The following is a 27908-nucleotide window of genomic DNA, read 5'->3' on the forward strand; positions in this document are numbered from 1 at the left end:
CTCTCTGGGGTCTCTTTTATCAGAGCACTAAGCTTACTCTGTTGCTTCACCATCCCACTAGTGCCCTGTCAACCTGCATGGCCAGGAAGAGCTCAACACCACCACCCTCAGCCAGTGAGAAGGGGGGAAAAATGAGTGATGGGCATACAGCTCCCATGTAAGTGCCCAACCATAATTGCATACATCACTTGCGCTCATCCTATTGGACAGAACTTAGTCATGTGGTCACACCTAGTTGCAAGGAAGGCTGGGAATTGTAGTCTTTACCTGGGGGGCTAAAACTTGAGGGGTTCTAGTAATGAAAGGAAGAAGTGGGGGAAGATCTGTTGGGAGTCAAGAAACAGTATTTCCACAGGTAGTCAGCCAAGCTGCCTGGTGACGACATTAAGAGATCACCAGGCACCTCACCCTGCCTCTACCTCTGGTCTCACTTTCCTCTGTAAGTTTTCTTCTTCCCTTCCTGTACCTGCTCTTATCTCCTTCTCAGGTTCTGCTAGCCCTTTGGATATCAGGCCCTCAGAAATAGCTCAGGTAAGTTCTATCAGAGCCCCCAAGGCTCTATAAAGTAGGAACCATGGAAAACCTAAGGACCTCTTGAGGCAGGTTATACCCATCATGTTCTGTGGCCTTCATCCTTTGGTTGCATGGTGAGCCATCAGAACTCTAGTTTTAATTTTTCTGATATTTGGGTTTTGGCCTTGGAAAATGAAGGTGCTTGGGGGAAAGGAAGAGAGACTAGAAAATGGGGCTGGCCCACCTACAATAGAAGGTATAGAACATGAGTTCTCAATGTTAGGGTCACCCAGGGAGCTTCAAGGGACCACCAAGGCTGAGAACCACTGGTGTAGATTGTAGAGAGCACATACCCCATGTTTTGCAAACCCAACTTCACAAGCTCATAGATGGAGTGACAAAGGTCACTATGACCCATCAGTGACTATGTTTCAACTTTGACCGCTCAGAACTATGTCACCCCGCCCTAGGAGCCTTCTGGAAATGTTTGTGCATCCTGAAAGACCATTTAGGGTGTGAGCTAGAAACTAGAATCCTCTGAAACAATCCAGCCACCTGGGAGTAAAAAGCACACCAGTGAATATGATTCCTATTTCAGGTGCCACATCTGTCACAGCTTCCCCTCTGCTCCCTTTTCTGAGCAGCTTCTCTTGTCCCCAGGGCCAGATCTTTTTTAAAAAATTTCTATTTTTACCCACTTCTGGGCATATACCCAGAGAAAACCATAATTCAAAAAGATACATGGACCCCAATGTTCATTGCAGCACTGTTTACAATGGCCAGGTCATGGAAGCAACCTAAATGCCCATTGACAGATGAATGGATAAAGAAGATGTGGTACATATATACAATGGAATATTACTCAGCCATAAAAAGGAACGAAACTGGGTCATTTGTAGAGATGTGGAAGGACCTAGAGACTGTCATATAGAGTGAAGTAAGTCAGAAAGAGAAAAACAAATATTGTATATTAATGTCTATATGTGGAATCTAGAAAAATGGTACAGATGAACTGGTTTGCAAGGCAGAAATAGAGACACAGATGTAGAGAACAAACATATGGACACCAAGGGGGGAAATCGGGGGTGGTAGTGGTGGTGTGATGAATTGGGAGATTGGGATTGACATATATACACTAATATGTATAAAATAGATAACTAATAACCTGCTGTATAAAAAATTTTTTTCTATTTTTATCTCTTAAAACTTTTTTATTGGAGTATAGTTGATCTACAATGTTGTGTTACTTTCTGTTGTACAGAGAAGTGAGTCACTTATACATATATCCATTCTTTTTTAGATTCTTTTCCCATATAGGCCATTACAGAGTATTGAGCCGAGTCCCCTGTGCTATACAGTAGGTCCTTATTAGTTATCTATTTTATATATAGTAATGTATATATGTCAGTCCCAATATCCCAATTTATCCCTCTCCTGGTAACCATAAGTTTGTTTTCTATGTCTGTTTCTGTTTTGTAACTAAGTTCATTTGTGTCATTTTTTAGATCCCACACTTAAGTGATATCATATGATATTTGTCTTTCTCTGACTTCACTAAGTATAACAATCTCTAGGTCCATCCATATTACTGCAAATGGCATTATTTCATCCTTTTTTATGACCAATATTCCATTATATGTACATATCACATCTTTATCCATTCCTCTGCTGAGGGACATTCAGGTTGCTTCTATGTCTTAGCTATTGTAAATAGTGCTGCAATGAACACTGGGGTGCATGTATCTTTTCAAGTTACGGTTTTCTCCAGATATATGCCCAGGAGTGGGATTGCTGGATCATATGGTAGCTCTATTTTTAGTTTTTTAAGGAACCTCCATACTGTGCTCCATAGTGGCTGTACCAACTTACATTCCCACCAACAGTGTAGGAGGGTTCCTTTCTCTCCACACCCTCTCCAGCATTTACTGTTTGTAGATTTTTTGATGATGGCCATTCTGACCGGAGTGAGGTCATACCTCACTGCAGTTGAAATATGCATTTCTCTAATAATTAGTGATGTTGAGCATCTTTTCATGTGCTTTTTGGCCATCTGAATGGCTTCTTTGGAGAAATGTCTATTTAGATCTTCTGCCCACTTTTTGATTGGGTTGTATTTTTTTTTTTTTTGATATTGAGCTGCATGAGCTGTTTGTATATTCTGGGGATTAATCACTTGTCGGTCGCATCCTTCGCAAATATTTTCTCCCATTCTGAGGGTTGTGTTTTCATTTTGTTTATGGTTTCTTTTCTGTGCAAAAGCTTTTAAGTTTAATAAGGTCCCATTTGTTCATTTTTGTTTCATTTTGATGACTGTAGGAGGTGGATCAAAAAAGACATTGCTGCAATTTATGTCAGATAATGTTCTGCTTATGTTTTCCTCTACGAGTTTTATAGCATCTGGCCTTACATTAAGGTCTTTAATCCGTTTTGAGTTTATTTTTGTGTATGGTGTTAGAAAATGATCTAATTTCATTCTTTCACATATAGCTGTCCAGTTTTCCCAGCACCACTTAATGAAGAGACTGTCTTTTCTTTATTATATTTTCTGGCTTCCTTTGTCATAGATTAGTTGACCATATGTGCGTGGGTTTATCTCTGGACTTTCCTGTTCCATTGATCTATATAACTGTTTTTGTGCCCAGGGCCATATCTAATGCCCGGATATTGCTGCCAACAGGAAGGGACAAGAGGGATAAGGGGACAGGTGACGAATTGGGGGCTGGTTTACTGAGGGATGTGGGAACACCCTGGAGTGGTTCCCACCCCTTGTGTGCCCTCTTGTTGCCTCGGGTGTCCCTCTTCTTGTAAAATAAACAGGTAGAGGGGCAGAAAGTTGCCATTTGAAAGTCCACTAGAATCTGGACTGAGCTGGTTGCTGTAATCTGGCAGCTGAATCCCCACCAGGAAGATGACAGGCTGATGGTCAGCACACAGGGGGTTCAGAGAACAGTGCAAGGCTCCCCATCAGGTGTCCTTCTATACGCACAGTATCCTCTTAGATGGGTTCCTGGAAACCACTTTTTCTTGGTCACTTGCGCATTCTCCTTTCTTTACACCCTTCTGTGCACCTGACCTGATCCCGGATCCCATATGCCTCTGTTCCTGTGTCCAAGTCTGGGCCACCTATGCCTGGTTCTGTCTTAGAAGGGCTACGACTGTCCATCCATCACGAGATCCTTCAGGCACAAGCACCCTCAAGACCCAGACCTCTCACCTACCAAGGTGGTTTCTTTCACATAGCATCAGGCTGGGCATTATTGTGCTGAACGACCCCAGTGGACAGGCTGGGATTTGGGGAGGGACACACAGAGGAGAGAGTAGGGAGAAGAGGCAGGGAGGCCAATCCTGCCCCACACCTCAGCCTGTGTGACAGAGGAGCAGCTCTGGGTTGATGGTGTGGGGTGACATGAACCACAGGGGGCTGGAACTGTCTGCAGGAGCACAGCTGAGCTGCCCTGGGCACCAGAGTGAAGAAGGTGAGTGACTCAAGGGGCATGATCGTCCTCTGGGAATTCTTAGAAAAATGGGTGTTGATTCACAGATTTTTTCACAGAGTTTTCCAATTCTGGGAATTTCCCAAGAGGGGGGCATATATAATTTTATTTCCATTGAAAACTGTCTCTAGGTGACTTAGAGCTATTCAAATTATAAATCTACTCCTAAATAGAATAAAACTAAATTACAAAAAATTTTAGAGTGGGAGACACAGATCTTGAAGGGAATCACTTCCTGAAGTGAACAGTCGTGTGTGAGGAGAGTGATCATCTCTGGGGAGTGATGGGCACGTCGAGAGGAGGGGAATGTCCTCAGACAGTCCCTCCCCTGCACACCTGTGCTCCCAATCCATACCTTTTCCCTCCTTTACACTTTGGATATTTCCATTTGTTCCTTCCATGCCAACTCCATGTCTCATTTGACTGGTGCGACCACTAAAAATTGTCTCAGTTTTTGGCTTCAGTGGCTTTTTTCTTATGTATCCTTTCATCATTCTGAAGGCAGTGTATCTGCCCCATTAGCGTCACGTCACTCCCAAGAGCCCCAGGCTCAGCTCACCTATCGCGCCTCTTCTCCCAGTTATAATCCCTGCTAAAAAGAGCTTTTGGCTCCCTTTTGCGTAATAAGGACCCTCAAATCTATTATATGAGTAGCCTTCAGTGCTACTCAAAGTGTGGTTTCTGAGAAGAGAAAAATAGTGGAAACATCCAGAAAGTTTTTAGCAAGTTGACGTTGCTATAACATCCAAGTGGGTGATTTTGAAGTTTACATGCTATCCCCAGTCGCCAGCTCCCTTCCAGTGGCTAACATGGGCCCTGGACTTGCTACAGTGGCGTGTTGAGGATGATGACCCACAAGTCATGCAGGTCCCTAATGCATTATAGTGGCAACACGGAGGAAGTAGGATGGCCTATGACCGATGTCTTGGTTTGCCTGGGAGAGTCCCAGCTTATAACTGTTGTCCTAGCATAATTATGTCAGAGTGTCCCTATTCGCTCTCAGAAGTGTCCACATTTGGACAGTAAATTAAATGGCCACTCTCCCTGATCCCCATCCACATTGCATGGCCTCTGTGTTCACCCTCATCTCGTCACCCCAAATTGCATAAGAAGCCACAGTGATTTCAGAGGAGGCCAGAGAAATGCTCCATCCAATTCAAGTATGTTTCTTCTTCAGGGATCTAATCCTCGGTTTCATTTTCTTTATATGTTCTTGGTGCCTTGTGAGTTATATTCCAATCATTACTGAGAAAGCCCCCTGATGGGATCAGAGGGCCTTGCTCCATAAGCAACTTTCTGCAATGTGACATCACAGGAGTCAAGAGCCAGAGGATGCAAGGAGATGGAAAAAGGGTGATGCTTTCTTTTCACTCTGAGTTGACTGATGTTCTCTGTAAATGACGATCTGTAGTTACTGCCTATGTGGTCCCTCGGGAAGAAACTAAAAGTCCAACTTGTCTACAAATACATGCCCTTAACCTGTTACTATGTCTAAAATTCCTACTTCACAGCTACTCTTTAAGTTGAATCCCAAACTCCCAATCCTTCCCTCCCACACTCCCCTCCCCCTTGGCAACCACAAGTCTGTTCTCTATGTCTGTGAGTCTGTTTCTGTTTTGTAGATAAGTTCACTTGTGTCATATTTTAGATGCCACATATAAGTGATATCATATGTTATTTGTCTTTCTGACTTATGTCACTTAGTATGATAATCCCTAGTTGCATCCGTGTTGCTGCAAATGGCATTATTTCATCCTTTTTTATGGCTAATATTCCATTGTGTGTGTGTGTGTGTGTGTGTGTGTGTGTGTTTATACACACACACATATACCACATCTTTATCCATTCATCTGTCGATGGACATTTAGGTTGTTCCCATGTCTTGGCTATTGTAAATAGTGCCGCTATGAACATAGGGGTGCATGTATCTTTGTGAACTATAGTTTTGTCTGAATATATGCCCAGGAGTGGGATTGCTGGATCATATGGCAACGCTAGTTATTTGAGGAACTTCCACACTGTTTTCCACAGTGGCTGCACCAACTTACATTCCCACCAGCAGTGTAGCAGAGTTCCCTTTTCTCCGCACCCTCTCCAGCATTCATTGTTTGGCCATTATGACTTTTAAATGATGGCCATTATGACCGGTGTGAGGTGGTACCTCATTGTAGTTTTGATCTGCATTTCTCTAATAATTAGTGATATTGAGCACCTTTTCATGTGCCTATTGACCATCTTTATGTCTTCTTTGGAGAGATGTCTATTTAGGTCTTCTGTCCATTTTTTGATTGGGTTGTTTGGGATTTTTTTGTTATTGAGTTACCTGGTAGTTGGTTTTGAGCCAAAGTACAAAAGAACTGAAGGATGAGAAGTGATAATTGGCTGTTGTTTAAATATGTATTTATTTATTTTGGCCACGCTGGGTCTTTGTTGAGGCATGCGGGATCTTTAGTTGCATCATGCACACTTTTTAGTTGCGGCATGTGGACTCTTAGTTGCAGCATGCATGTGGGATCTAGTTCCCTGACCAGGGATTCCACCCTGGTCCCCTGCATTGGGAGCGTGGAGTCTTAGCCACTGGACCACCAGGGAAGTCCTGGCTGTTGTTTAAAACTGTGGACATTCAAATGATTTTTCTCCTTTGCATTTTCATAGAATGCTAAGAAAGGTTGTAGTGGATTTTGCATGGCTAGGATTATCAAAGATGGAAACTAAATTGTCTTAATCAGGATAGCCTCCCCATTGCCCTTCAACTCACCCTTTTTTCTCCCTTTCCTTAAAACACCAACAGTATTCTTGCCTTTTAGGGAGGTCCTTCTTCTGAAGAGCAATCATTTCTCACTCCTAGACACGTGGCTCAGTGCAGCCCTGAGCAGTTCCCAGGGTTGGAGTTCCTGTTTGTGGACCTTCCTAAGAACCTTGTAATGAGGAGTTAGGGACCCTCCATGGTATGGGCTCACACACTGACTTCTGCAATGGACTATAGTGGAGTGATGCTGGCTTTCTCATGTGGAAATGTACTGTTTTACAATCTCAAGTAGAGAATGGAGCTATTATAAGACCAAGTTCTACTTACAAGTTGAACTCAAGCATCAGCACCCTTCTTTTCAAGGCTCCCCTCTTTCCAGTGCATATGACAAAGGTGTAGGCGTTAGCTTTGGTGTTTCCTGAGGGGACTCTTGGTATTACTCCTGGAGTCTGAGAGCTCTTCCATCCCTCAGGGATCCCACTTTCCTGCTGGCATGGATGCACCTTTTTGACCAGATGCCGTTCCTTGCCCCTGGGTACCAGTGGAAGGAGGGATGTGGAATCAGTCAGAATTCCCCTCACTGCCCCATCACACTAGGGTCCACACCAGCACCACATAAGACTGCAGTCTTCACAAAACCATTTCATTACACTTGACCTAACAGCACGAAAGAGGATCACTAAATAAGACTTCCCTCATAATTGACGGAAAAAATACCTCAAAACTTAACCCTCCATGGACAATAAATTACCTGCTTTAAGAATGAGGAATTTTTTTAATGGACTGAAATGGAGCAATCTCCAATATGTATTTTTAAATAAGTACAGAATAGTGTTCTGTGTGTGAGTGTGTGTGTGCGTGCACATGCATGTGTGTGTATGTGATAAGATACACAAGAAACTGATACTTTTGGCTGGTTCTGGAGAGGAAACCAGATGGCTGGGGTATTTGGGTAGGACTTTTCAGTATACATCCTTTGCCACCTTTTGAATTTGGGATCATGTGAATGTATTAATAATTCAAAAATTAAAGTTATCAGTTTTTGTTTAATGTAGCTTGAGCTGGATTTTCTGTCATTTGCAACCAAAGAAACGTGACTGGGCTATCTTTATGGCTATATATTTAGTTTGCTCTATCCACAAGGCAGGTATCTGTTTCTCACATATGAAACACTCAATGTTACTTATTTCTTTTTAGTTCCATAGTGAGTTCTGTATGGATTTCTTCATGTTACCACCTGCTGCCTTGTGCCTTTTACTGAAGGGTTTGGGTAATTAAATGGAATTTCATCCTGAGGGTGGGCGCAGTACCTTATAATTATGTGCTAAATATGACTTTCCTTAAATTCCAAGAGGAAAATAGTTAAGAAGTGAAGCCTTACTAGGGAATCCCCTCAGTGGAATATTCCTTTTCTTGCCCAATTCCCAAAGGGAAATGTTTCAGCTCTACAATCTTCCAACATGTGGGAATCTCCACCCACCTAGAGTGTGCACTGCAATGCCTTAGCACATGTGAGGGCTCCTGAAATAGAAGCTCTTATTAGTATTCCTACTCTGCAGTTCACTTGAGGGCCAAGAGAATCCCTGGGAATCAGAGATCTAAAAGTTCACAAGCCAGGGCCCATCACTTACTAGCTGTCTGAGTGGGAGGAGGTTAGCCTTTCTGACCTTTATTTTTCTCATCTGTAAAATAAGTTTCCATTTTTATATTTGTAAAATACTTGCTCCAGGATGGTTATGGGGATTCAATGTGACAACGTAGAAAAAGCATTTAACCCAGAGTCTGGTGCAGAGTAAATAACAAACAGCTCAAGACGTCACAATGGCGAGGCCTCTCCATGTGCGTCACGAGCCATTAGGCACACTTCTGTTTTCAGACGATAGTTGTGTGCCACTCAGAGTGCAACTCTTCAGTGGTGCTGAACATCTTCTTTTTAATAACATGGGATTTATAACCATGCTCCCCATAGTCCAGCCTTCATTTTCTGTGCCTCACAGTAAACTTTTTAAGGAAAGAACTACTTGGCAGTATCAAACAAGGCCAGCTGCCCTAAATTAAAAATTTTAAACATTTAGTCTGGTTCTACACTGAAGAGAGCTCTCTGATATCTGGAGAAGTTTTTCTTTTCCTTTTGGAAAGTGAAGCATTTTGTTCTCTGAGCGATTGGATATAGGCATAGATTGTCAAATGATTACCACAGTAAATTTAGACTATTCATTTTTCTTCTTGTGAAAAGAACTTTTAAGATTTACTCTCTTAATTTTGAAATATGTAGTATCCCATTGTTAACTATTGTCACCATCCTGTATGTTACATCCCCAGGACTTACTTATCTTATAATAGAAGTTTGTACCTTTTGACCACCGTCATCCAGTTTGCCCACTCCCACCCCCTGACTCTGGAAACCACCAACCTGTTCTTTGTATCTATAAGTTCAGTTTCTTTTTAGATTCTATCTATGAGTGAGATGATACAGTATTTGTCTTTCTTTGTCTGACTTATTTCACTTAGCGTAAAATCCTCAAGGTCCCTGCTTGTTGTCCCTAATGGCAGGATTTCCTTCTTTTTTATTGTTGAATAATATTCATATGTATATGTGTATATATATGTATGTATTTGTATACACATGATATCTTCTTTGTCCAGTCATCTGTTGATAGACACTTAGATTGTTTCCATGTCTTGTCTATTGTAAATAACGCTGCAGTGAACACGGGGGTACAGAGAGCTTTTCGAGAGAGTCATCTTTTTTTCTTTCATAATTGAGATTTTATTGGTTGTTTTGAGGATCAGTGCACAGACATTTCAATTTGTCCACAATTCTCAACATACGTACCAAAAATCTAAAAAATCATGTAGTTCTGATTCTTTTCTAAACAGTTATTCCAGTGACTTTCCAGCTTAAAATTTGGAGGCAAATTTCCCCTAACAGGACATCAAGTACCAACATCTTCAAATATTGGTATGTTGTTACATCATAAGTCCTACTAATTCACAATTTAATATCACGTACCCTACATAGTCAAATTGTCGATCATTCACAGCACATTAACAAAGTTACTAGGAAAACTGGACTACCGCCACCAAGGATGTTACAGAGTGCACAGAATTCTGACCAGGAGAGCCAAGATCAAGGAGTGGGTGGTTCGCTTTAGGAAACAATTCTACCAGAAACAACATGGGAAGGGAAGCAATTTAAAGTGTTCAGGACATTAAATGCACAACTGACTCCAAACTGCCATATAGTGTGCTTTGTATTATAGGATATAAAGGCTACCCCCCCCATCTATGGAATGTTAAGCTGACACCCAAGACAATCAAAGCCTCCCATATTCAATAGCCCACTATTTTTTGGTTGTACCAAAAAATAAGCAACCAGCAAATGATTTCACCTTTAAAAATAAAAAAAAGCATTTACAGTTAAAAAATGGGATGAGGTAGGATTCCCTCCTTTTTAAAAATGTTTCTGGAACTACTGAAAAACTTGCGTTTACAAAATAGTTGATAAAAATATTCCTCTGGATTGTACAAGAAGGGAGACAGGGGCCACTGATAGGACTGGGTGTGTGGCATTAATCAGACTCGGCTTCTTTCTCTGCTGCTTTATTAGACGCTGGGGGCTCCTCGTTTTTAGTTTCTCTGTTTTCCGCAGGTAAGTCGTCTTCAGCCTCTTGGTTAGCCACTTCGACCTGTTTTCCCTTTGCTCCCCTTTTCTCTTCTGTTTGCACTTTTTTGTCTGAAGATGTATCCTTTCCTGCCGCCTGTTTTGGGTTTCGTTCCCACTTCTGCAGGAGCCGGTGTAGCTGACAACCTCGCCCATCTCCCCTCGGGCTCCTCGTTCGCCGCCCCGTGGCGGAGCTGACCTTTGGTGAAGCTGGGATGCCTGGCTGCTGCCATTCCTCCTGCTGCCCGAGCTGCTGGGGACCCGCTCAAGATAGTGATTTCGTTTCTTTTGGATAAATTCCCATAAGTGGGGCTGCTGTATCACATGGTGGTTCTATCTTTTATTTTTGGAAGAAACTCCATACTGTTTTCCATAGTGGCGGCACCAGTTTACATTCCCATCAACAGTGCACAAGGGTTTCCTTTTCTCCACATGCTCTCTGGTACTTATTTCTTGTCTTCTTGATAATAGCTATTCTAACAGGTATGAGGTAACATCTCATTGTGGGTTTGATTTGCATTTCCTGATTATTAGTGATGTTGAACACTTTTTCATGTATCTGTTCTCCTTTTGTATGTCTTCTTTGGAAGAATATGTATTCAGTTCCTTTTTTTTTTTTTTTTTGTGGTACGCGGGCCTCTCACTGCTGTGGCCTCTCCTGCTGCGGAGCACAGACTCCGGAAGCGCAGGCTCAGCGGCCATGGCTCACGGGACCAGCTGCTCCGCGGCACGTGGGATCTTCCCGGACCGGGGCACGAACCCGCGTCCCCCGCATCGGCAGGCGGACTCTCAACCACTGTGCCACCAGGGAAGCCCTCCATTTTTTTTATGTTTCTTTTTTTATATTGCAAGTTCTTGTTGGTCATCAATTTTATAAAAAACAGTGTATAGAGGTCAATCCCAATCGCCCAATTCAGCACACCACCATCCCCACCGCACCGCGGTTTTCCCCCCTTGGTGTCCATACGTTTGTTCTCTACATCTGTGTCTCGACTTCTGCCCTGCAAACTGGTTCATCTGCACCATTTTTCTAGGTTCCACATACATGAGTTAATATACGATATTTCTTCTTCTCTTTCTGACTTACTTCACTCTGTATGGCAGTCTCTGGATCCATCCATGTCTCAACAAATGACTCAATTTCGTTCCTTTTAATGGCTGAGTAATATTCCATTGTATATATGTACCACAACTTCGTTATCCATTCGTCTGTCAATGGGCATTTAGGTTGCTTCCATGACCTGGCTATTGTAAATAGTGCTGCAATGAACAATGGGGTGCATGTGTCTTTTTGAATTATGGTTTTCTCTGGGTATATGCCCAGTAGTGGGATTGCTGGATCATATAGTAATTCTATTTTTAGTTTTTTCAGGAACCTCCATACTGTTCTCCATAGTGGCTGTATCAATTTACATTCCCACCAACAGTGCAAGAGGGATCCTTTTTCTCCACACCCTCTCCAGCATTTGTTTGTAGATTTTCTGATGATTCCTATTCTAACAGGTGTGAGGTGATACCTCATCATAGCTTTGATTTGCATTTCTCTAATGATTAGTGATGCTGAGCAGCTTTTCATGTGTTTGTTGGCAATCTGTATGTCTTCTTTGGAGAAATGTCTATTTAGGTCTTCTGCCCATTTTTGGATTGGGTTGTTTGTTTCTTCAATATTGAGCTGCATGAGCTGTTTATATATTTTGGAGATTAATCCTTTCTCCATTGATTCGTTTGCAAATATTTTCTCCCATTCTGAGGGTTGTCTTTTTGTCTTGTTTATTGTTTCCTTTGCTGTGCAAAAGCTTTTAAGTTTCATTAGGTCCCATTTGTTTATTTTTGTTTTTATTTCCATTACTCTAGGAGGTGGATCAAAAAAGATCTTGCTGTGATTTTTGTCAAAGAGTGTTCTGCCTATGTTTTCCTCTAAGAGTTTTATAGTGTACTGTCTTACATTTAGGTCTTTAATCCATTTTGAGTTTATTTTTGTGTATGTTGTTAGGGAGTGTTCTGATTTCATTCTTTTACATGTAGCTGTCCAGTTTTCCCAGTACCACTTATTGAAGAAACAGTCTTTTCTCCATTGTATATCTTTGCCTCCTTTGTCATAGATTAGTTGACCATAGGTGTGTGGGCTTATCTCTGGGCTTTCTATCTTGTTCCATTGTTCTATATTTCTGTTTTTGTGCCAGTACCATATTGTCTTGATTACTGTAGCTTTGTAGTATAGTCTGAAGTCAGGGAGTCTGATTCCTCCATCTCCGTTTTTTTCCCTCAAGACTGCTTTGGCTATCAGGGTCTTTTGTGTCTCCATACAAATTTTAAGAGGATTTGTTCTAGTTCCGTAAAAAATGGCTTTGGTAATTTTATGGGGATTGCATTGAATCTGTAGATTGCTTTGGGTAGTGTAGTCATTTTCACAATATTGATTCTTCCAATCCAAGAACATGGTATATCTCCCCATCTGTTGGTATCATCTTTAATTTCTTTCATCAGTGTCTTATAGTTTTCTGCATACAGGTCTTTTGTCTCCCTAGGTAGGTTTATTCCTAGGTATTTTATTCTTTTTGTTGCAATGGTAAATGGGAGTGTTTCCACAATTTCTCTTTCAGATTTTTCATCATTAGTGTATAGGAATGCAAGAGATTTCTGTGCATTAATTTTGTATCCTGCTACTTTACCAAATTCATTGATTAGCTCTAGTAGTTTTCTGGTGGCATTTTTAGGATTCTCTATGTTTAATATCATGTCATCTGCAAACAGTGACAGTTTTACTACTTCTTTTCCAATTTGGATTCCTTTTATTTCTTTTCCTTCTCTGATTTCCGTGGCTGGTACTTCCAAAACTATGTTGAATAATAGTGATGAGAGTGGACATCCTTGTCTCGTTCCTGATCTTAGAGGAAATGCTTTCAGTTTTTCACCATTGTGAATGATGTTTGCTATGGGTTTGTCGTATATGGCCAATATTATGTTGAGGTAGGTTCCCTCTATGCCCACTTTCTGGAGAGTTTTTATCATAAATGGGTGTTGAATTTTGTCAAAAGTTTTTCTGTCTCTATTGAGATGATCATATGGTTTTTATTCTTCAGTTTCTTAATATGGTGTATCACATTGATTGATTTGTATCACATTGAAGAATCCTTGCATCTCTGGGATAAATCCCACTTGATCATGGTGTATGATCCTTTTAATGTGTTGCTGGATTCTGTTAGCTAGTATTTTGTTGAGGATTTTTGCATCTATATGCATCAGTGATATTGGTCTGTAATTTTCTTTTTTTGTAGTATCTTTGTCTGGTTTTGGTATCAGGGTGATGGTGGCCTCACAGAATGAGTTTGGGAGTGTTACTTCCTCTGCAATTTTTTGGAAGAGTTTGAGAAGGATGGGAGTTAGCTCTTCTCTAAATGTTTCATAGAGTTCACCTGTGAAGCCATCTGATCCTGGACTTTTGTTTGTTGGAAGATTTTAAATCACAGTTTCAATTTCATTACTTGTGATTGGTCTGTTCATACTTTCTGTTTCTTCCTGGTTCAGTCTTGGAAGGTTATACCTTTCTAAGAATTTGTCCATTTCTTCCAGGTTGTCCATTTTATTGACATAGAGTTGCTTGTAGTAGTCTCTTAGGATGCTTTGTATTTCTGCAGTGTCTGTTGTAACTTCTCCTTTTTCATTTCTAATTTTGTTGATTTGAGTCCTCTCCCTCTTTTTCTTGATGAGTCTGGCTAATGGTTTATCAATTTTGTTTACCTTCTCAAAGAACCAGCTTTTATTTTTATTGATCTTTGCTATTGTTTTCTTTGTTTCTATTTCATTTATTTCTGCTCTGATCTTAATGATTTCATTCCTTCTGCTAACTTTGGGTTTTGTTTGTTCTTCTTTCTCTAGTTCCTTTAGGTGTAACGTTTGATTGTTTATCTGCGATTTTTCTTGTTTCTTGAGGTAGGCTTGTATAGCTATAAAATTCCCTCTTAGAACTGCTTTTGCTGCCTCCCATAGGTTTTGGATCATTGTGTTTTCATTGTCATTTGTCTCTAAGTATTTTTTGATTTCCTCTTTGATTTCTTCAGTGATCTCTTGGTTATTTAGTAACGTATTGTTTAGCCTCCATGTGTTTGTGTTTTTTTACGGTTTCTTCCCCTGTAATTCATTTCTAATCTCATAGTGTTGTGGTCAGAAAAGATGCTTGATATGATTTCAATTTTCTTAACTTTACTGAGGCTTGATTTGTGACCCAAGATGTGATCTATCCTGGAGAATGTTCCGTGTGCACTTGAGAAGAAAGTGTAACCTGCTGTGTTTGGATGCAATGTCCTATAAATATCAATTAAATCTGTCTGATCTATTGTGTCATTTTTTTTTTTTTTTTTTTTGCTGTACACAGCCTCTCGTTGTGGCTCTCCTGTTAAGGAGCACAGGCTCTGGATGCGCAGGCTCAGCAGCCATGGCTCACAGGCCCAGCCGCTCCGTGGCATGTGGGATCTTCGCGGACCGGGGCATGAGCCCATGTCCCCTGCATCGGCAGGCGGACTCTCAACCACTGCACCACCAGGGAGGCCCCTATTGTGTCATTTTAAAGCTTCTGTTTCCTTATTTATTTTCATTTTGGATGATCTGTCCATTGGTGTAAGTGAGGTGTTAAAGTCCCCCACTATTATTGTGTTACTGTAGATTTCCTCTTTTATAGCTGTTAGCAGTTGCCTTATGTATTGAGGTGCTCCTGTGTTGGGTGCATAGATATTTATAATTGTTATATCTTCTTCTTGGATTGATCCTTTGATTATTATGTAGTGTCCTTCCTTGTCTCTTATAACATTCTTATTTTAAAGTCTATTTTATCTGATATGAGTATTGCTACTCCAGCTTTCTTTTGATTTCCATTTGCATGGAATATCTTTTTCTATCCCCTCACTTTCAGTGTGTATGTGTCCCTAGGTCTGAAGTGGGTCTCTTGTAGACAGGATTATAGATGGGTCTTGTTTTTGTATCCATTCAACAAGCCTGTGTCTTTTGGTTGGAGCATTTAATCCATTGACGTTTAAGGTAATTATCAATAGGTATGTTCCTGTGACCATTTTCTTAATTATTCTGGGTTGGTTTTTCTAGGTCCTTTTCTTCTCTTGTGTTTCCCACTTAGAGACGTTCCTTTAGTATTTGTTGTAGAGCTGGTTTGGTGGTGCTGAATTCTCTTAGCTTTTGCTTGTCTGTAAAGATTTTGATTTATCCATTGAATCTGAATGAGATCCTTGCTGGGTAGAGTAATCTTTGTTGTAGGTTCTTCCCTTTCATCACTTTAAGTATATTATGCCACTCCCTTCTGGCTTGTAGAGTTTCTGCTGAGAAATCAGCTGTTAACCTTATGGGAGTTCCCTTGTATGTTATTTGTCGTTTTTCCCTTGCTCTTTCAATAATTTTTGTTTGTCTGTAATTTTTGCCAATTTGATTACTATGTGTCTTGTCATGTTTCTCCTTGGGTTTATCCTGTATGGGACTCACTGCACTTCCTGGACTTGGGTGGCTATTTTCTTTCCCATGTTAGGGAAGTTTTTGACTATAATCTCTTCCAATATTTTCTCTGCTCCTTTCTCTCTCTCTTCTCCTTCTAGGACCCCTATAATGCGAATGTTGTTGCATTTAATGTTGTCCCAGAGGTCTCTTAGGCTGTCTTCATTTCTTTTCATTCTTTTTTCTTTAGTCTGTTCCACAGCAGTGAATCCCACCATTGTGTCTTCCATGTTACTTATCCGTTCTTCTGCCTCAGTTATTCTGCTATTGATTCCTTCTAGTGTAGTTTTCATTTCAGTTATTGTATTGTTCATCTCTGTTTGTTTGTTCTTTAATTCTTCTAGGTCTTTGTTAAACATTTCTTGCATCTTCTCGATCTTTGCCTCCATTGTTTTTCCGAGGTCCTGGATCATCTTCACTATCATTATTCTGAATTCTTTTTCTGGAAGGTTGCCTATCTCCACTTCATGTAGTTGTTTTTCTGGGGTTTTATCTTGTTCTTTCATCTGGTACATAGCCCTCTGCCTTTTCATCTTGTCTATCTTTCTGTGAATGTGGTTTTTGTTCCACAGGCTGCAGGATCGTAGTTCTTCTTGCTTCTGCTGTCTGCCGTCTGGTGGATGAGGCTATCTAACCTTTTTTTTTTTTTTTTTTGTCATTCATTCGGTAGCCATTTATTGAATGCTTACTGTGTGCCAGGCCTTACTCAAGGCTCTGAGGACGCATCCATGAACAAAGCAGATAAAAATCTCTGCTCCTGTGGAGCTTACATTTAAGATCTATCATAAGGGATGGGATTAGCAATAAATTTACATAAATTCAACCATACCTATCAGCAAAGTGAAAAAGACACATTTAAATAGTTTAATTATTGGTACTACAGAAGTCTACTGTTAATATGTAGTTTTTTATTATACATTCTAGTTACTATATTCATAAAATATTCATACCCATGTATAACTCTACAGGCATTTGAATTGTAAGATTATATAGAGATTTCCAAGGACCATTTTGAGCATGCTTGATTCCATCCTTAGCGCAGCCCTAAAAACCCACCCACCTTCTGAGCTGTGACTGTATTGTACCACAGTGGAAACTCTGAGACTGTTGGGCAAAGGAGAACCATTTTAAGTATTTGAGAATGAGAGTGACAGCATGATAAATCCATGGCTGGTCGGTTTAGTCTGGTAACAGGGAACAAGAGATAGTACATTCACATAAACATACAGAGTCAATCAACAGGGGAATTCATGTCAAGAATTTAAAAAAAGTTCGTGAGCCATTTCCCATTGTTTTAAAACAACTAAAATAGTAAGAGCTTGAGGTCATAAATATTTATAATCAACTCCTGTTTGTAAAATCTAAAAGAAAAAACCTTAACACATGGGCTTATTCTGACTAAAGGGTTATCATTTTAATCAATTTTTCAAAGAGTATTTAAAAAGAACATCTAGTTAAGAAAAAATCATTTAAAAATGTTGCAGTATTGGCAAAATGATTGGTATACATTAATACCAATCATTTAACACTGAAAACATTCTTGTACAATGTAAAAAAATTTTTGACAGTATGTGACTAGAAATATTCCATTACCATAAAGCTACAAAGAGATTTATGCTCCTAAGAGCAAAGTTAGAAAAGCAAAAATAATACTATAACACTGATAAGCACCAAGACAGAACTGTTTTGCACTTAGGGCCTGATTGGTTGTATTTAAACATAACCTCTACCAAAAAGGACCAAAATGACACCTCATTTGGTAAAAACAAAGAAAAAACAGGATAAAAATATACACACTGAGGTCTGGAAACTGAAGAATGCCCACTTTAAAACAATAAAATCAATCATACCTGTTTTTTAACTAATGTGACATTTGCAAAATACATCCATGTCACTTTTCTTCCTCTTTAGTTCACTTTTACAATTCAGACTGCTCCATTTTTGTTAATGTGTTGTCACACTAGTGTAAATAAATATTCCGAATTATAGGAGCTTGCTATAATGAATCCAGACCATTGGAGCCAGACCCAGTAGCTCAAACAATCTTAGTTGCAGCTCATTCCAACTAGTGAAACACATTATTTATCTGTGTAGTTTTTAAAAACCTTAGCTAGATGAGGTGTGTGTGTGTGTGTGTGTGTGTGTCTGTGTACACATACAAGTTTGCCAGGGCAGTGGGAGAGTGTCTGCATCCCAGAGAGAGGAGTGATATACAAGCAACCATACACAATGGCCTGAAAGACTTGGGCAGCCAGACACCGAATTTCCCCCCAAACAAACCTGAGGCTGAGCAATGGGGGAATTAAAGGATCTGTCCTCATAACGTGGAATCAGTGAGAGGTTCGGAAAACTAAGACTAAGGCAGGATGCCTCGGCCACAACATTCCCATGACACTGGAGGATGTGAAGCAGCGACAGGGTTCAGGCGGGGATCAGGGACTGACTCTGGCTACACTTGGAGGGATTCCCTGGGTCTGCAGCTGAGGATCCCTGGACCTTCCCCAAAGGGCATTGGCAGTGGCCCTCCACCTCTTAGCGAGGATGTCTCACGGATCCCAGGGTCTGAGCCTGGGTATCCTCGCCTCCCGGTCTCAGAGGTTCTCTCAGTACAGGTACTATCCCTTCTAGAGGCTTGGCCAAAACCCACCACTACCTTCCACTGCCAACTCAGTCTTAGAAAGGGGTTCTCCTTCTGTCTCTGTGGGGTCCCTGAGTTTGAGGTAATGCCAACGTACCGTACGCTGTGTGGCAGTAACAAAGTCAGGCAGTCCACTGGAAAGCTCAAGCAATCTAGATTCAATATATTAGCCTGTTTCTGTTATCTCAGTAATACTTTTTAGCGAGATAGTTTCTCCACACAACTTATAATGTGTGGGGTAAAGGAAAAAAATATTGCTGGAATATGATAGAAAGATTTAAAAAGTTCAGCACTGAAACTCCTTCTTTAGGGAAGGAAAAGGAGACATACTATATTCCCACTCTCTATTTTCCATCCTTGGCTCTGAGGTACAAGAGCACCAAGGTTCCTGTAGAGCATGTTAAAGTTTCTCCCGGTCCCTCTACCCACAAAACAATCCTAGGGAAATCCTGAAAGGTCTACTTCCCAAATCTGTAACCATATCTCTGGGCATGTCTATATAGCTCTTTAATTCACTTTCAAAATCCATAGAATTTTTAAAACAAAATGACATAGTTGCATTCTTTAAGTGCCAGCCATGAAATCATCACTTAAAAAAAGAAGAAACTAGTCAGATTATATATACATAAGTCAGATAAAATTCTCTTTTTAAAATTAATTATTAATTATGGCTGCGTTGGGCCTTCATTGCTGTGCGCAGGCTTTCTCTAGTTGCGGCAAGCGGGGGCTACTCTTCCTTGCGGTGTGCGGGCTTCATTGTGGTGGCTTCTCTTTTTGGGGAGCACAACTGCTCTAGGTGCGCAGGCTTCAGTAGTTGGGACATGCGGGCTTCAGTAGTTGTGGCACACAGGCTCAGTAGTTGTGGCACATGGGCTTAGTTGCTCCACAGCATGTGGGATCTTCCCAGACCAGGGCTTGAACCCGTGTCCCCTGCATTGGCAGGCAGATTCTTAACCACTGTGCCACCAGGGAAGCCCTCTCTCTCTTTTTAAGGTGCTTTATTTGGTCTGCTGAAGACATGCCTATGGCTGCTTCTAAAAGCCCTTAGGGAGAGCCTCAGATGATATCCTGCAGTTGGATATTTTGCTCCAGTATTGTCAGGTTCTTAAACTACACTGTAGGCATAAGTTGTTGCATGAAAATCCCCCCAAATGTGCACACTAAATGCAGAGAAAAACCTCATTTATAATTCAGGTGAATTTTCATCACACCAGAATAATGATCTAACCTGTTCAAACATGTAACTTCTCTCTTTTTTCTCCCATGAACTAAATCCTCTTCTTTAAAAAATGGTCAGATTTGAAGATTAAGTTAAAATCCACCATATTTCAAGTTAAACTCTGAGGGTTTCTATACAACTGTAGCATGATTTCAAATTCATATTGGCATTCATCTTTCTATATTTTTCTATATTTATCCTAAAGGAGCTTCCTGGATCATAATATTTATGTAGAAATTAAAAGCGTTTTATATTATACTGCAAAGTTCCAGTAAATTCTCAGTTTATCAGGGTTTACCCTTAGCTCAATGTCATACAACTTCTGCGTGAGGCAAGTATACCGGTAACAAGTTATTTCAAATACAAAACAGCTCTGTGTCATAATTAAATTTGGGTAAAACTGCAAGCCTTCCACTGAATCATCTCAGCAAGAAGCAACCTTTCTTTAGCCAGGAGGACAGACATTCCCACAGGCTTAGCAAACTCTTCTGATGTTAGAGATACCTTTTCTGAAACCGTCTCCAAGGCTGAGGCCACCATTTACTCGTCCTTGTGGGACTGAAGTTCAATTACCATGACACCGCTGTCAAACACACGGAGGCCGAGAGGTAATTTCAGGGCTTCCAGCATCTTGCATGCATTCACTAAATCTTCTGGTGAGAGCAATTCCATTCCTCGAGCTTGGTTTACTTAAACAGTACACCTCTGTGAGCGACATTATTCCCCCTCGTTCCTCCAAAGGCGACTGCAATATTCCAGCCAGCTGTTTGGCCAGCTGCATGTGGTACTGTGTGCCTGAGCCGTAGGTTTCCCTGGTAACCAGGTTAGCTATTCCCATGCTCAGCAAATAGGATTTAAACCTGATGGTCTCATCTTCTGTGATGTCACCTTGCTTGACTTTAATCTTATTAGCAATGGATTTTGATAACACCACCAATTCCCTTAGCCTTGACCATTAGCTTGCTGAGGTCTCCGAAGGCCTCAGAAACGTTTTTGTCAGTTTCTTTTCAATACCTACAATTCCCACAGCCCTTATTCTTCCTGGCTGGGGTCCTCTATTTGCTTGTAACGACTGGGAAACTGGCATATTCTCCCACCTTCTCTGTGTCACTTCCTCTGATAAACACCTGTAAAACTCAATCTGGCCGTGTTCTTGAAGGAAAGCTTGATGTAGGAGTTCTTACTACTCTGGAATGGGCCAGGTTCTTTGTTACAAGGAGCTGGGTGAAGATGAACCACTATTTTGGCACTTTTCCCAATTCCAGCTGCCTGTTCTTCAATGAACACACTTTGGGAAAGAGGAATGGCCATGCAGCATTCATGATTTTTCTGATCTCTCCAAATTAGATGGTGTGTACTAAGAAGGAGGGTCCCAGCATCAAATTTTATCTTCTCCTCACCATCACAGATGTGCACCCTGCCTCAGTTCCATTTTTAAGTGGATCATTTTTTGCCCTAATGAGTTTTGTTCTTTTTATTTTTTGGATATTAACCCCCTTATCAGATATATGATTTGAAAATATTCCCTCCTATTTAGTAGGTTGCCTTTCATTTTGTTGATGGTTTTCTTTGTTATGAAGAGGCTTTTTAGTTTGAGGTCGTCTCACTCTTTAATTTTTGCTTTTGTGGCCTTTGCTTTTGGTGCCAAGTCCAAAAATTATTGCCAAGACCAACTTCAAAGAGCTTACTCGCTATGATTTCTTCTAGGAGTATTATGCTTTCAGGTATTACATTCAAATCTTTAATCCATTTTGAGTTGATTTTTGTGTATGGTAGAAGATAGTGATTCAGTTTCATTCTTTTGTATGTGTTCAGTTTTCCCAACACCATACTTTGAAGAGACCATCCTTTCCCCAATGTATATACTTGGCTCCTTTGGCATAAATTAATTGACCAAATATGTGTGTGTTTCTGGAATTTCTACTCTGTTCCACTGATCTATGTGTCTGTTTTTATGTCAATACCATACTGTTTTTATTACTTAGTTTTATAATATATTTTGAAATCAGGAAGCATGATGCCTCCAGCTTTATTCTTTTTCAAGATTTCTTTGGCTATTTGGGGTCTTTGTGGTTCCATACAAATGTTAGGATTGTTCTATTTCTGTGAAAATTGCCATTGTAAGGATTGCACTGAATCTGTAGATTGCTTTGGATAGTTGGACATGTTAACAATATTAATTCTTCCAATCCAAGAGCACAGACTATTTTTCTATTTGTATCTTAAGTTCTTTCATCAGTGTCTTATATATTTCAGTGCACAGCTCTTTCACCTCCTTGGTTAAATTTATTCTTAGGTGTTTTATTCTCTTTGATAAAGTTGTAATTGGGATTGCTTTATTAATTTCTCTCTTTGTTCATTGCTAGTGTATAGCAACATAACAGATTTCTGTATATTAATTTTGTATCCTGCAACTTTACTGAATTCATTTAATAGTTCTAATAGTTTTTTAGTGGCATCTTTAGGATTTTCTACATATGGTATCACGTCATCTGTAAACAGTGACAGTTTTACTTTTTCCTCTCCACCTTGGATTCCTTTTATTTCTTGTTTGATTGCTGTGGCTAGGACTTCCAGTACTGTGTCGAATATACATGGCGAGAGTGGGCATCCTTGTTCCTGATCTCAGAGGAAATGCTTTCAGCTTTTCACCATTGAGTATGATGTTAGCTATAGGTTTGTTATACATGGTCATTATTATGTTGAGGTTTGTTCCCTCTATACCCATTTTGTTGAGGATTTTTAACATAAATGGACGTTGAATTTTGTCAGTAGTTTTTCTGCATCTATTGAGGTGATCATATGATTTATTCTTCAGTCTGTCAATGTGGTGCATCACACTGATTTGCAGATACTGAACCATGCTTGCATCTCTGGAATAAATCCCCCTTGGTCATGGTGTAGGATCATTTTAATGTATTGTTGAAATGCTAAAACCATTGGCTGAGCACCTACTAAAGGCTGGAATGAGCCTGAATAGTAAAGAACAAAAGCTCAGTGTGTCCGGAGAGTAGTGAGCAAAGCTGAGAGTCAGGAGCAAGGTGAATGGTCTGAGATAGATCTGAGGGAGGTATGGATCAGTGGCTTTTCATGGATCCTTTTATGAAGGCCATGGAAGCCCCTGAAAGGTTTACAAAGGGGATTAAGAAGACCTGATTTAACATTCCCACAATCACTCTGTCTATGCTGTGGAAAATTAGTTGTAGAGGAAACAATTACAGAAGCAAGGAAACTTGTAGGAGGCTGTTGCAGCAGTACAGGCACTGGGGGCTTGGACCATGGTGGTGGTCTTGAAGAAGGAGAGAAGTGGATAGTTCTGGATATATACTGGTGATAGAGTCTTGCTAATGTATTTCACGAAGCAGATGAGAAAAAGAAAAAAATCAAGAAGGACTCTGTTTTGGCTTGTGCTATGGGTAGATGTTGGTATCATATGTAAGGTAAGGGAATCCCAGGCAGAAAATTGAGTTCTGTTTTAGACCTGATAAATTTCAGGTGTATATTAGCCATATGGAAACGTCACGCACACAACAGAATCTGATAGTTTGGAGCTCAGGGACAAGATCGAGGCTCAAGATACAAGGAAATGTCCGTAGCAACACAGAGTGTATTGTTATTATGTCTCCTTGAAATCGCAGTGGCCACCATTTCTCCTGTCTCCCTCTAAGGTCCAGTTCAGTGTCTCTAGATGCCTACAGGGAGCAAAGTCTAGGGGCTTTGGAAGGGGAGGCAAGCATAGAGATGGTTCTCACTCAACACTGATAGTCAATCACCACATTCCTATGAATATTTCCCTTTCCTGCGGGATCATATGTATTTTCAGAATCCATTTAACTCCCTGTTTTTCAGGTCTCATGTTAAAGGTCACCTTCTTAGAAAGACCTTCTCTAGCCTCCCTATGCAAAATAGGTCTCCTTGCTTGGTTTCCACCCCTACTGCACCATTTCCTCATCCAGCACACTGTTAATTTTATTCGTATCATTCATTTATAATAATTAGTTTGTTTTTTATTTCTCCCCTCCACTGGAGAGAGAATTAAACTCTGTGATGGAAGGAAACATGCCTGCGTGGTCATCATTGTCAGCCAGAACTAGCACTGTGCCTGGCACATAGTAGGTGCACAATAAATATTTGTTGAGGACGTGAACAAGCTGCCCCTGTCTGAGATATCATGAGTGGATTAATTGATGCTCTAAGCATGGGCTGGAGTAGCATTACTCCAGATCACCAAGCCCTCTGCCCAAGACAAGGAAAGGGTTTTGTTCTATTTTGTTTATTATGATAAGAACATTTAACATGGGATCTACCCTCTTAACAAAATAGTCAAACTCGTAGAAGCAGAGAGTAGAATGGTAGTTGCCAGGGCAGGGTGAAGGGGATGTGGGAAGTTGCTATTCAATGGGTATAAACTTTGTTATGCAAGATAAAGCAGGTCTGAGGAACTGGATTTTATTTAATCTTTTTAAATTTTTATTTATGTATTTTAAAAGTATTTATTTGTCTGCACCAGGTCTTCGTTGCCACATGCAGGATCTTCGTTGTGTCATGTGGGATCCTTTTTTTAGTTGTGGCATGTGGCATGCGAATTCTTAGTTGCGGCATGTGGGATCTAGTTCCCTGACCAGGGATCAAACCAGGGCCCCCTGCATTTGGAGCATGAAGTCTTAGCCACTGGACCACCAGGGAAGTCCCTATTTAACCTTTTTTTTAAAAATATATAGTTAATTTACAATGTCATGTTAGTTTCAGGTGTACAGCAAAGTGATTCAGTTATACACACACACACACACACACACACACACACACACACATATTCTTTTTCAGATTCTTTCCCATTATAGGTTATTACAAGACATTGAATATAGTTCCCTGTGCTATATAGCAGGTCCTTGTTTATTTATTTTACACATATTGTGTATTTGTTAATCCCAGACTCCAAATTTATCTCTTCCCCCTCCTGCCCCTCCCCACTGCAATTCTCTTTGGTAACCATAAGTTTGTTTTCTATGTCTGTGAGTCTATTTCTGTTTTATAAATAAGTTCACTTGTATTCTATCTTAGATTCCATACATAAGTGATATTATATGATATTTGTCTGTTTCTTTCTGACTTACTTCACTTAGTATGATAACCTCTAGGTTCATCCATGGTGCTACAAATGGCATTATTTCCTTCTTTTTTATGGCTGAGTAATATTCCATTGTGTATCTATACCACATCTTTATCCATTCATTTGTAGGTGAACACTAGGTTGCTTCCATGTCTTGGCTATTGTAAATAGTGCTGCTCTGGACATTGGGGTGCATGTATCTTTTCAAATTAGAGTTTTCTCTGGATATATGCCCAGGAGTGGGATTGCAGGATCATATGGTGACTCTATTTTTAGTTTCCCATGGAACCTTCACACTGTTCTCCATAGTGAGTGTACCAATTTATATTCCCACCAACAGTGTAGGAGGGAGGAACTGGATCTTAAAGACCCCACCTGGAATAATTACCAGGGAACATAGAGGCAAACAACATGGTGGAATTCCAAGACCCGTGAGTGCTGTTTGCTTCAATCACTGAGCACGATAGCATATGCAGAATTATGGCCCAGAGATGGGTGGATCCACTCTTAACACCCTGCTAAGCTCCTGAAATGAAAGATTTTTTGTAAGCATTTTAAGTTGTTCTCATGAGATGTCAGGGCCAGCAAGCTGAAAAACCATATGACTGTTTGCCAGCTGCCTGGTTTGAAATCTAGTCCCTTCCATGGAAAATGCAATTGAGAAAATATTTCAAGATTTCTAATCAAGATGCGTCCCCTGCAGGAGAGAAGGCTATTTTTATGTTCATCCCAACACACTGCAGAGTTCTGGGAATGCTGGGATGAGAAGCTAAGCGCTAGCTCTCCTCCTAAGGAGGAGGCTGAAAATATCACAGAGCTCTGTTTCCCAGCAACATCTCCCCTCCAAATCTCCTGAGAGGTAGAAAGAAGGAACAGCGGGTCCAGTTAAGAAAATATACTGGGACTTCACTGGTGGTCCAGTGGTTAAGACTCTGTGCTTCGGGCTTCCCTGGTGGCGCAGTGGTTGGGAGTCCGCCTGCCGATGCAGGGGGCGTGGGTTTGTGCCCCGGTCCCGGAAGATCCCACATGCCGCGGAGCGGCTGGGCCCGTGAGCCATGGCCGCTGAGCCTGCGCGTCCGGAGCCTGTGCTCCGCGACAGGAGAGGCCGCAGCAGTGAGAAGCCCGCGTACCGCAAAAAAAAAAAAAAAAAAAAAAAGACTCTGTGCTTTCACTGCAGGGGGCTCGGGTTCGATCCCTGATCTGGGAACTAAGATCCCGCATACCATGCTGCGGCCAAAATGGGAAAAAAAAAAATACATACACACACACACACACACACACACACAGATATATACACAGTGAAGTGGCAGAAATATTATAAAGGGAAGATGAAATGGTAAAGGCTTTTGTTAATCTGAAGTAAAGGTATTCTTAAGAGTATTAATCTATACCTGTGAATTAGCCAATAGGGAGGCATGAAGGCAAAGGGAAAACCTGTCAAAATTTCCATTATTCTAGAGGAGGTCAGAGTTCATAGCTTGAGACACATGGTGATCTACGCATGTTAGAATTTGTTCTTCTTTTGAAATATTGTTTATGCCTCTTTTTAGTCTGATGAAAAAGTCTCACTAAACAGTGTAATAAAGTTCTGGAAACATCTGTGTATATCAATCACTGTAATTTGGAAGGGAAAATCAGAAAAGGGAGGGCTTAAATCTTTGCAGTCTGAGTTTCCAGGAAAGAGGAGCTGGTGACCCTCCTAGCCAAAACCTTCCTGATATTCGATTATCTGAGAGCCAGAAAATGGGAAGCACTTGATGTGTGCGACCTTTTGGCTTGTTGGCACTTGGTGTCTGACACCAAAATGGTAAAAATGAGTTGAGAGTAGAGCCTTTTCCTAAGGGATGTAAGAGTAGTTGTTTGTGAAACGCTGTGTGGTCACATTCAGTGTGCTGTGCTCTGTGGGTTATAATGTTCCCTTTATTCCCCACCACAACTCTCCAAAAAAAAAAAAAAAAAAAAGAGACAATAATCCAATCCTTCAAAGTCCCAGTGCAAAAGTAAAATTTAAAAATGGCCAATAGCATGGGTTGAAAACATGTATAACCATGACTGACATGATTTTAAAAGTAGAAATGGGTTCTATGTGATGGGAGTTAGGACTATGGAAGAATCCTCCCATTCTTTCCTCTTTTGTAGCTGAAAGCCAGTTGTAGGCCTCCCCCCGCATCAGTGACCCTGCTGAATGTCCCTGGTGGGCATCGTCACCCACCACATGCAGATGAGCGAGCGATGCTGAAGGCCCAGCCTCACACTGATTGCTGGGGTGGATGATGGATGGATAAACATTCTGTAGCGGTGGCAGGACTAATATTCCACCCATCACTGATGTTTATGATCAAAACAAGAAAAATCTATGGAGATTAGAGGAAACCATGTCTCTCAAACTGATCATGTTGCTTTCCTCTCAGAAGTCCCCGTGGTGTACAGTTCTTGGCAAACAGGCAGACTGGGTGCGTGTAAAGGCCTATGCCTCTGGGACATTGACAAGGGTTGCCTGGAGGAGAGCGGTGGAAGGGCTGGGCTGGCCCCTCGCTCCAAAAACTTTCCACTTGGCCTTGGATTAGGTAACCCAAGATGGACAATAACTTCCGTCTTCCAAACTAAACACTTGGGTCTGAGTTATTAACCCCAAGTAAAAATTGCCTTGGGGGATCCAAAGCAAAGTCACACTTAACGAAGAAAGTCCGTTTTTAGTGCTGCCCACATGCAAGGTTGGGGGTGCAGGTAGAACCACTCTTTGGAAGAGATTCCCGTACTTGAGCAAATGTAAAAAAATCAATCCTCTTCATGTATATTCCAGGGCTATGTTGGAAAGCAAATACAGATATAAATATAATAGATTGATTGGTTTTTCAATTTACTAATGGGGAAACTAGTATAGAGAAGCTAAATCATCTCTGTAACATGAAACCAAAATGGTAAAAATGAGTTGCGAGTAGAGCCGTCTGATAAAGGGTTAATATCTAAAGTATATAAGGAACTCAACTAACTCAAAAGCAAGAAAACAAATAGTTTTAAAATG

The 27908-nt window shown here is 40.8% G+C and overlaps 1 pseudogene; it reads right to left on the reverse strand.

Moving 5' to 3' along the window:
- Positions 1 to 17937: 17937 nt before the first annotated feature.
- On the reverse strand, positions 17938 to 22344 carry LOC149749941 (vacuolar protein-sorting-associated protein 36 pseudogene; annotated as a pseudogene).
- Between the last annotated feature and the right edge of the window lie 5564 nt (positions 22345 to 27908).

Source organism: Delphinapterus leucas, chromosome 2, assembly GCF_059928025.1.
Source record: "Delphinapterus leucas isolate spDelLeu-1000000601 "Yukka" chromosome 2, BTC_Dleu_Yukka2, whole genome shotgun sequence".
Taxonomy (NCBI): Eukaryota; Metazoa; Chordata; class Mammalia; order Artiodactyla; family Monodontidae; genus Delphinapterus; species Delphinapterus leucas.